An 11092-nucleotide genomic window follows, 5' to 3' on the forward strand; every position below is an offset into this window, starting at 1 on the left:
AAAGTCCCTGAACTCCAAATCTGCTAGAGGGAACACTCGAAGATAAAAGCATAAAAAAAATATTGTTCTGTAAAGGACTATAAGAATTCAGGAAATAACAGAATGGAATAAATGTAGCTGAAAATAAAAGACACAGCAAAGCAAACAATTCCTGAAGTAAAGAGACTGCATAATGAAAGAAGTCTTTTAGTAACTAAACATCCAAAACAGCCCAACGTTTAGAATATATAAAGAACTCTATGACATAGTTTGGAGCTTGCTCTTATGTTAGATTCAACACTCCAGCTAAAGTGTTATGTTGAATCTCAATTTCTGCCTTCTGACTTAAATTTCACCATTTGCCTCCATATCTCTGCTTGAAAGATTATAAAACCCAGTGCTTTCGCATCCTTTTATTGCTCAGAATATTTAAACAGTCTTTCCTCTCTCTCTTTTCATATTTTCTTTGAGTTCTTTTTTTAGTTGAACAGATTTATTTAAAAAGCAAAGATAAATGTACAGATTTTAAGCATTTTTTCCATAAAAGTATATGAATACATTTTTGACAGTACTTGTTTTTTATAGAGGTTTGATAGCAAGCATTAAGATCTTACTAGTTACAATGAGCATAAAGCACATGTAAAACAAGATGTAACCTGGATTTAGTCAAAGTTTTCTTGGTGTGTAAAGATTAAGCATAATGGTTTTTCTTTTTCTTTTTTTGTTTTTTGAACGTCATATACTCTGTGAGTTGTTTCTGGGCTGTTCAAGGTTTCTGGGGTTAGTACACAATTATCAGTGATTACATATTATGTCTGTTCTTTTGTGACTGGGTTATCTCACTTAGGATGATATTCTCTAGATGCATCCATTTTCTTAAGAATTATGTAAAGTCATTGTTCTGATAGCTGAATAGTACTCCATTGTGTAAATATACCACAATTTTTGTATCCATTCATCTACTTAAGGACATCTGAGTTCCTGTGAACATTTTTTTTTTTTAACTATGAAGCTGTTTAATTGAGTTGTTAAAAATTTAGAACACCAGTTTGTGAGGATACATCCCATTTGTCAGGGAGAACTGAGATCACAGGTAGCCCTGGAGCTGAGGAATAACTTTAATCTTTGGCAAGAGCTGCGAGTTCACAATTTTCTGATCAGCTTTTCGCTGCTCTGTAATCTCGTATTTCTCCTTCTCTGTGTCAAAGATCTCGCTCTCCTGATGCCTGGGCTTTCGCAGCTGCTTCTTCTTGAAGTAATCGTCAGTCAGGTGTTTGGGGATTTTAACCTTGCTGATATCAACTTTTGTAGAGGTGGCAATGACAAACTTCTGGTGTGTTCTGTGCAGAGGAACTCGGTTCAGGGCAAGAGGTCCAGTCACAAGTAGCAAGCCACAATCCAGCTGCTTCAGGAAGACCACTCTCTTGCCTCTGTGGCGCCCGGTGAGGATGATTAGGACAGTCCTGGGAGTGATGCTGGAGTGCAGCCTTCTCACGTGCTGACTGAAGGGCTTCTTGCCGTGGCTCAGTAGCTTCCAAGGCACATCTTCAGTAGGATAATACCTAGGCATTTTTCGAAGCTTCACCACTCGGGTGCCACTGTTCTTGTCCCCACCAACTGTTTTTGTGACAGTAGCAAGAAGCTTCTCCTTTTTCTTCTTTTTTTCAACCTTGGTCTTGGCAGCTGAGTATTTCCTTTTGTACAAGGCTTTTCTGGAATACATAGCAGATCGGGAGTACCTGCCAATTCCTCTAAAAAGGACAGGGTTTCAGCTGCAATGGGGCTTCGCCACCTTCTTGGACTTTTTAACATTTTTGGCTGCACCAGCGGGCCGAGCCTTGGAGGAAGGAGCATCCCCAACAGCCTTCTTGGCTGCAAGTTTCTTCTCCTTAGTATTAGGCTTCTCTGCCTTTTCACCCGCCATCTTGCAAGATGGAAAAGAGAGCCAGAAGCTGGAAAGAACCCAGATGTCCTTCAGAAGATGAATGGATACAAAAATTGTGGTACATTTACACAATGGAATACTACTCAGCCACCAGAAACAATGACTGGACCAAATTCTTAAGAAAATGACTGCATCTAGAGAATATCATTCTGAGTGAGAAAACCCAGTCACAAAAGAACAGACATGATATGCAGTCACTGATAATGGGTGCTAACTCCAGAGGTCCCACTGCCCCAGAAACAACTCACAGACTGTATGAAATCCAAAAATTAAGAAAAGAAAACAAAACAAAACAAAAAAATCTTTATACAACAAGAAAACTTTGACTATTTCCATGTTACATTTTGTTTTACATGTACTTTATGCTCATTGTAACTATTAAGTTTTCAATGCATACTATCAAACCTTTAAAAAATCAAGTACTGACTAAAAATATATATTCATATAGTTTTATGTAAAAATTATTTTAAAATCTGAAAAAAGTACTGACAAAAATGTATAATTTTATGCAAAAATGTTTAAAATCTGTACATTTATATTTGTTTTGTAAAATAAAATTGTTAAAAAAAAAGAACATCTGAGTTCTTTCTAGCTTCTGGCTATTATAAATAGGGCTGCTATGAACATTGTGGTGCATGTGTCTTTGTTGTATTTTGGAGCATCTCTGGGGTATATGCCCAGAAGTGGAATAACTGGGTCTTCAGGTAATGCTATGTCCAATTTTCTGAGGAATCACCAGAATGATTTCCAGAGTGGTTGTACCAGTTTAAAATTCCACCAAGAATGAAGAAGTGTTCCTCTTTCTCTGCATCCTTGCCAGCATCTGCTCTCTTTGGTAATTTTGAACTTAGACCTTCTGATTGGTATGAGGTGAAATCCCAGGGTTGTTTTGATTTGCATTTCCCTGATGGCTAATGATGTTGAGCACTTTCTTAGATGCTTCTCTGCATTTCCATATACCTGTATTGAGAACTTTTTGTTTAGCTCTGTACTCCATTTTTAAAAGGGTTGTTTGATTCTCTGGTGTCTAGCTTCTTGAGTTCTTTGTATATCTTGGATATTAGGCCTCTATCTGATGTGGTGTTGGTAAAGATCTTTTCCCATTCTGTTGGATGCCATTTTGTTTTCTTGACAGTGTCCTTAGCCTTACAGAAACTTTGCAATCTCATCAAGTCTCATTTGTAAATATTTGACAGGATATGGAGCCATTGGTGTTCTCTTTAGGACATTTTCTCCTGTGCCTCTGCGTTCTAAGGTTTTGCTAGTTTCTCTTCTAATAATTTCAGTCTACTTGGTTTAAAGTGGAGATCTATGATCCACTTGCACTTCAGCTTTGTATAAAGAGATAGGAAAGGGTCTATTTTTATTCTTCTGCATGCTGAGTGCCAGTTGGACCAAGACCATTTGCAGGAGAGGCTGTCTTTTTGCCATTGAATGTTTAGAGTTCCCTTGTTAAAAAAAAAAAAAAAAAAAAAAAAAAAAAAAAAAAAAAAAAAAAAAAAATCAAGTGACCATATATGTGAGGGCTCCTTTCTAGATCTTCTACTCTATTCTATTGATCCAAATGCCTATCTCTGTACCAGTACAATGCAATTTTTAGCACAATTGTCTTGGAATATAGCTTGAGGTCAGGGATAGTGATTCCTGCATATGTTTTCTTGTTGTTCAGGATGTATTACGCTATTCTAGGACTTTTGTTACTCCGGATGAAATTGCACATTGTGTTTTCCAACTCTATTAAGAATTTGGTTGGAATTTTCAGTGGGATTGCATTGAATCTGTAGATTGCTTTTGTAAGAGGGCCATTATTGCATTGTTGATCATTTTAATCAATGAGCATGGGAGATCTTTCCAATTTCTGAGATTTTCCTTGATTTCCTTCTTTAGAGGTTTGAAGTTCTTGTCATACATGTCCTTCACTTGCTTAGTTAGAGTCACACCAATGTATTTCATATTGTTTGTGACTATTGTGAAGGGTATCTTTTCCCTAGTTTCATTCTCCAAATGTTTGTCCTTTGAGTAGAGAAAGGCTATTGATTTGTTTGAGTTAGTTTTATATCTAGCCACTTTGCTGAACTTGTTTATCAGCTGCAGCATTTCTCTGGTCGATTTTTTGAGGTCACTCAAGGTACACAATCATGTCATCTGCAAATAGTGATGTTTTTACTTCTTCCTTTCCAATTTGTATCCCTTTGTTTTGCTTTTGCTGTCTAATTGCTCCTGCCATGGTTTCCAGTACTATGTTGAATAGGTAGAGAGAGAGTGGTCAGCCTTGTGGAGCCCTTATTCTGATTCCTTCGAGTTTCCCATCCTTAAGTTTTATGTTGGCTGTTGGTTTGCTGTGTGTTGCTTTTAAATTGTTTAGATATGTGCCTTGGATTCCTGTTTTTTCAAAGACTTTTAACATGAAGGGGTGTTGAATTTTGTCAAATCCTTTCTCAGCATCTTGTGAGATGACTATGTGGCTTTTATTCTTTGAGTTTGTTTACATGATGGATTATGTTGATGGATTTCTGTATATTAAACCATCCCTGCATCCCAGGGATGAAGCCTCCTTGGTCTTGGTGAATGATCATTTTGATATGTTCATGGATTCAGTTTGCAAGGATTTTGTTGAGTATTTTTGCATCAGTGTTCATAAGTGAGTTTGGTCTGAAGTTCTCTTTTCAAGTAGGGTCTTTGAGTGGTTTATGAATGAGGGTTATTATGGCCTCAAAAATGAGTTAGGTAGTGTTCCATCAGATTCTATTTTTGTGGAATAGTTTGGAGAGTATTGGTATTAGGTCATCAATAAATGTCTGATAGAATTCTGCACTGAACCCATCTGGACCTGGTCTTTTATTTGTTTGGGAGGTGTTTGATGACTTCTCTTTCTTTAGGTGTTATGGGATTGTTTAGATGAGGTACCTGGTCCTGGTTTAACTTTAGTACCTTGTATCTGTCTAGGAATTAATTCATTTCCTCCATATTTTCCAACTTTGTTGAATATAGGCCTTTGTAGTATGATCTGATGATTTCATGAATTTCCTCAGTTTCAGCTGTTATGTCTCTTACTTTTCTTTCTGATTTTGTTAATTTCGATAGTCTCTCTTTGCCCTCTAGTTAGTCTGTCTAAGTGTTTATCAATCTTGTTAATTTTCTCAAAGAACCAGCTCTTCGTTTTGTTGATTCTTTGAATGGTTCTTTTTGTTTCTATTTGGTCATTTTATATATTACATCAGTTTACTCTCCATTCCTCTCATTCTCTTCCTCCAACTCCCCTCTCCCAAGATCATCTCATGTTCTTCCCCCTTCTTCATAAGGAGGAAAAAGAAGACCTCCCACAGTTATTCCCCAAAGATAGCCCTACAAGTTACAGAAAGATGGGACACAATTCCTCATATAATAGATAAATATGGCAACTCAATAGGAGGAAATGGGTCTCAAATACAGGCATTGTCAGACATGTCCCCACTTCAATTCTTTGGTGTTCCATAGAGCACTTTATTAGTCAGGTTTCTCTGATGTCACAGTTCTTATGGGTAATCTCTTTATGGTAAGGAAATTTTTTTGGCTACTTACAGTTTATTGTCCAACTCCCCAACAAAGGTCTGCAGCAGCTGTGACTGGAAGAACAATGATCTAGTATGTACTCAGTCTCACAAGGCAATCCAGTTATGAGAGCAAGCCTTCCTTCATCCAATGACCTTGTGTAGGTCTCCAACAGAAGGTGTGTTCCAGATTAAAGATGTTATCCCTACAACTGGATCTGGGAACTATTTTGTCCCAGATGACCTTGAACTCAGTGATCTCCTTGCCTTAGTGTCCTAAAGCCTCTATGCCTCAAGATCAGGATAAAAGTTGAGCCTTCCAATTCTGGATTTTTATTCATTCCAGATATAGTCAAGTTGACAACCAGGAATAGTCACTATAAACACCAAGGTACATAACCATAAAATATATGCAGAGGACCTAGCTCAGACCCATTCATGTTCTAAATATTCAAGATATTTTATATAATTTATAACTATTATGAAAGGTATTGTTTTCCTAATTTCTTTTACAGGCTGTTTATCCTTTGAGTAGAAGAAAGCTAATTATTTGATTGAGCTAATTTTATATCCAGCCTCTTTGCTGAAGTTCTTTGTAAGACATAGAAATTCTCTGTTGGACTGTATGGCTCTCTTAAATATATTATCATACCATCTGCAAATAGTGATATTTTGACTTCTTCCTTTTAATTTATAGTCATTTTACCAACGTTTGTTTTCTAATTGCTCTGATTATGACTTCAATAACTGTAGTAACTAAATACGGAGAGATTGGGCAAACTTATTTGGTCTCTGATTTTAGTGGGATTGTTTCAGGTTTCTCTCAATTTAGTTTATATTAAATGCTGATTTCCTGTTTATTTCTTTAACCATGTCTAGGTATGAACCTAGAATTCCTGATTTTTTTCAAGACCTTTACCATGAAGGGGTGTTGAATTTTGCAAAATGCTTTTTCAGTATTTAATGATATAATCATGTTTTTCTTGGATTTTGTTTATATAGTGGATTACATTGATGGATTTCAATATATTGAACAACACCTGCATCCCTAGGATATAGCCTACATGTTCATGCTGAATGATCTATTTTATGTGTTTTTTGATTTGGATCAGAAGAATTTTATTGAGTATTTTTGTATCCATATTCATTATGGAAACTGGTCTGAAGTTCTCTTTCATTGTTGGGTGATTTTATGATTTAGGTATCAGTGTAACTATGACTTCAAAGAATTAATTAGGTAATGTTACTTCTGTTTCTCTTTTGTGGAATAGTTTGAAGAGTGTTGGTATTAGGTCTTCTTTAAAAGGTTGATCGAATTCTGCATTAAAATCAGTCAGAATATAGAAGAATGCCATTTGAACCATTCTGATTTCCTTATATAAAACTCAAGTCCAAGTGGATCAAGAACCTCCACATAAAACCAGAGAAAATGAGTGTAATAGAAGAGAAAGTGCTGAAGAGCCTCAAACACAAGGGCAAAGGCAAAATTTCCTGACCAGAACAACAAAGGCTTATGTGCTTAAAAAAAAAAAAAAAAAAAAAAAAAAAAAAAAAAAAAACTCTAGAAATGTAAGGTAAAGGACACTGTCAGTAGGACAATGTGACAACCAGAAGATTGGTAAAAGATTTTTACCTATCCTATATTCAATAGAAATGACTATTCAATATCCACAAATGACTCAAGAAATTAGACCCCAGAGATTTAAATAACCTTATTAAAAATGGGGGACAGAGCCAAACAAAAAATTCTCAACTGAGGAATCCCTATTGACCAAGAAGCACATAAAAAATATTCAACATCATTAGTAATCAGAGAAATGCAAATCAAAAGACCCTAAGATTCTACCTCACAGCAGTCAGAATGGCTAAGATCAAAAAATCAGATAACAATAGAAATGGGCAGGGATGTGGGAAAAGAGGAACATTCCTCCATTGCTGGTAGGATTGCAAGCTGATTGAACCACTGTGGAAATCAGTCTGGTAGTTCATCTGAAAAGTGGACATAGTACTAACTGAAGACTCAGGTAGACCATTCCTTGGCATATATACATACAAAAGACCTTCCACCATATATCAAGGACACATACTTCATTATGTTCATAGCATCCTTATTTATAATAGCCAGAAACTGAAAAGAATCTAAATTTCTTTTCACAGAGGAAGGATACAGAAAATGTGGTACATTTGCATAATGGAGTACGACTTGGCTATTAAAAGCAATGACATCACAAAATTCTTATGCAAATGGATAGAACTAGAAAATATTGTGAGTAATCTAGTCACAAAAGAACACATATTATATGTACTTATTGATAAGTGGATATTATGCAAAAATCTCAGAATAGTCAAGATATAATTCACAGACCATATGAATCTTAAGAAAAAGGAAGAAAAATGTGTGAATGTTTCAGTCGTACTTAAACAGGGAAACAAAATAATCACTGGACATAGAGGCTGGGAGGGATTTGGAGAAAGGTTGTGGGGGAAAAATGAATGCAGGACCTGGTATCGGTGGAGATGGGGGAGATGTACAGAATATCAGGAAATTGAACAGAGGTGTGTAGCAATGGGGGATGGGGAACTGGGAATAGCAACCATAAAGTCACAGGTGCCAGGAAAGCAAGAGGATCCCAGGACCCATTGGGAATGGCATTGGTTAAAATATCCCGACAAAGAGGAGAAAGAACCTATAGAGACCATATCGAGAGGTTGGGCACTGCCTATGGTTGTGTAATGGGGCCATCTGCCCATCTCCAAACTTATAACCCAGAATTGCTCCTGTCTCAATGAAATAGAGGGATAAAGAGTGGAGTAGAGACTGAGGAAAAGGTTATCATGATACTGTTTTACGTGGGAATCATTCTCATATGAAGCCACCAAACTGAGACACTATTGCTCATGCCAAGAAGTGCTTGTTTACGGAAGCCTGATGAACTTGTCTCTCAAGAGTCTCTACCAGAACCTGACCAATACAGATGCCAATGCTTCCAGCAAACCATCAGACTGAGCATGGCAACACCAATGGAGGAGTTAGGAGAAGGACTGAAAAAGCTGAAGGGTTTGCCACCACATAAGAAAAATAATATCAACTAATGAAGTCATCCATAGCTTCTAAGAACTAAACCATGAACCAGAGTACACATGAAAAAACCCATGGCTCTAGCTGCATATGTAGCAGAGGATGGCCTTATTTGGCATCACTGGGAGTTGAGGCCTTTGTTCCTGTGAAGGCTTGATAACCCAGTTTAGGGGAATGCTATGGTCCTGAGGCAGTGTGAGTGGGTGGGCAGGGGAGCACCTTTATAGAAGTGGGGAATGGACGTGGGATAGAGGGTTTGTAAAAGGGTATTTGGGAAATGGATAACATTTGAAATGTAAATAAATAAAACATCCAATAACGGTAAAACCATAATGTTTTTTAAAGTGTTAGAGCTTTGAGGTCCTAAATATTTAATTTAGAAATGGATAGTTATAGCAGCCAGCATAATATTTCATATTTTATATCAACTTTTGAGTGTTTTTATAACTCTAAATTGATTTTTTTCACTGGCCATCAATTACTTATTTTCTATTTTCATTTTCTTTTTCTCTGATACATCAATGGAACTATTATCTTTTAATTTTCTATTATTTTACTATTGAATTATCATATCTAATAAACTCACTTGTTATCAAATCTTTCTCTTTCTCCTGTGTAAAGCGAATGTTGACAGCAAGTAAATAAATATTTGGTGGTGAGTTCTTTAATTGTCCTAAAGCATTTTTAAGACAGTAACATAAAATCCTTCTGTGCTGTGGCCTTCAATTATTTATCCCCTTAATAATGGTTCTATCAAGGTTTTAATAGACTGTAGAAATATAGAGCTCAGTGATGGAATTAAAATTAAAATTTCTGATCCTACTGGTACATTCCTATGCTCGCTGTTACTTGTGAGGAAAAGGTAGAAGGTTTAAGAGTTTGAGAACAAGTGGAGACAGTAAATTTGAGGAAAGCATAGACAACTTTATGAGATTCTGAATATATTTTTAAAGTTGGAAAAAGGTTGGGTAGGAAGGAAATATCATTTAATAGTGATGTTTCGGCCTAAAATAATCTCACCACTAATTTCAATTTTAGTTTTATACATACATACATACATATATATATATATATATATATATATGTGTGTGTGTGTGTGTGTGTGTGTGTGTGTGTGTGTGTGTGTGTGTGTGTTATCCTCGTATTACAGTTAGTAAGTAAGAAGTTTTTCTCTGTTCTCTCTCAATATTTCATAGTCTATCCAAGCCACTGTTTCAGATAAAAGTACTTTACATTATATTTTTAGACTCATTTTATAAGACAGATTGTTGGTTGTGTTGTTGAATGTGGCTGCTTAGACAGCTATGAACCTTCTAGAAATATGAACAATGATTTCAATGTGTAAGTTTAATATGTAGTAATTATATTTAAATGTCAGCATGTATGCGTAGTAAAGTGTATTTTTATTTAACCCCAAATTTCTCTTACATATTAATAAGGTGTTTGATCAAACTATCCATGTGTAATAATTAGCTTAAAATATTCAGTTAGGGAGAAGATTTACCCACCACTGCATTTAAGCTTCTGCTATCTCTTGCTACAATACAGTTAGAATTTGTACTTTAGGAACAGAATCTATAAGGGAGAAATCAAATAATTCCTCTGGAGAGTATCAGGGAAATGTATTTAGAGATTTTAACATAAATGGTTAGTTAGTAGTTTAACTCAGGAAAGCAGATAACTGAAGAAAGAATAACACCTTCACTTAGACACACACACACACACACACAGAGAGAGAGAGAGAGAGAGAGAGAGAGAGAGAGAGAGAGAGAAAGAGAGAGAGAGACAGAGACAGAGACAGAGAGATAGTGAGACAGAGAGATAGAGATAGACAGAGAGAGAGAAACAGAGATAGACACAAACAAACACAGAGAAATAGAGAATCAGAAAGACAGAGAAGAGATATTTTTTTAGGGAATTCCAGAAGATGAGATAAACAGTAAGAATAGAAGTGAGCAATTAGCTGCCTGGCTGAACTGCATCATTAGATTAATAGTGACACGGATTTTGAGACCTACAATGTTCACCCAGGATCTGCTATTGTTTCAATGTTCACGGCTTCCTCTAAATTTCTGTTCTCCCAGCTGTACATTGTGATTTTGGTATGTTTGGTATAACTGATGTCCTACCATTACTAACATATCTTTGTTTCATTTCCTGAAAACTCAACTCAATAGGTTAAAGAAATTTTGCTATGTCCTCAGGACTAGAATATGAAGCTTTGGGAAGTAAGATTTCTATGTTGTCATCGTAGTCATTATGTTCATGATCACCATCCTTCTTCTTCTTCTTCTTCTTCTTCTTCTTCTTCTTCTTCTTCTTATTATTATTATTATTATTATTATTATTATTATTATTATTATTATTTCACTTCCTCCTCCTGTTCCCCTTCCTTCTCCTCCTCTCCTCCTCCTCCTCTTTCTACTATTCCTTTCTTCCTTTCTTTCTCTCTTTTGTTCTTTTTTGTTTGTTTGCTTTTGTTTTAGGTCAGCTTTTATAAGGATTTGTGCTTAGTTCAGGAATTTATTTTCCTCTTTAAAGCTGGGGTTATAAGGATAT

The 11092-nt window shown here is 35.9% G+C and overlaps 1 pseudogene across 1 annotated transcript; it reads right to left on the minus strand.

The window, feature by feature from the left end:
- Positions 1-1066: 1066 nt before the first annotated feature.
- LOC308421768 (large ribosomal subunit protein eL6-like) lies at positions 1067-1903 on the minus strand (annotated as a pseudogene). Its single transcript has one exon. The product of its transcript is annotated as a large ribosomal subunit protein eL6-like (transcript).
- Positions 1904-11092: the final 9189 nt, after the last annotated feature.

This window comes from Micromys minutus, assembly GCF_963924665.1.
Source record: "Micromys minutus genome assembly, chromosome: 6".
In the NCBI taxonomy this organism is placed as follows: Eukaryota; Metazoa; Chordata; class Mammalia; order Rodentia; family Muridae; genus Micromys; species Micromys minutus.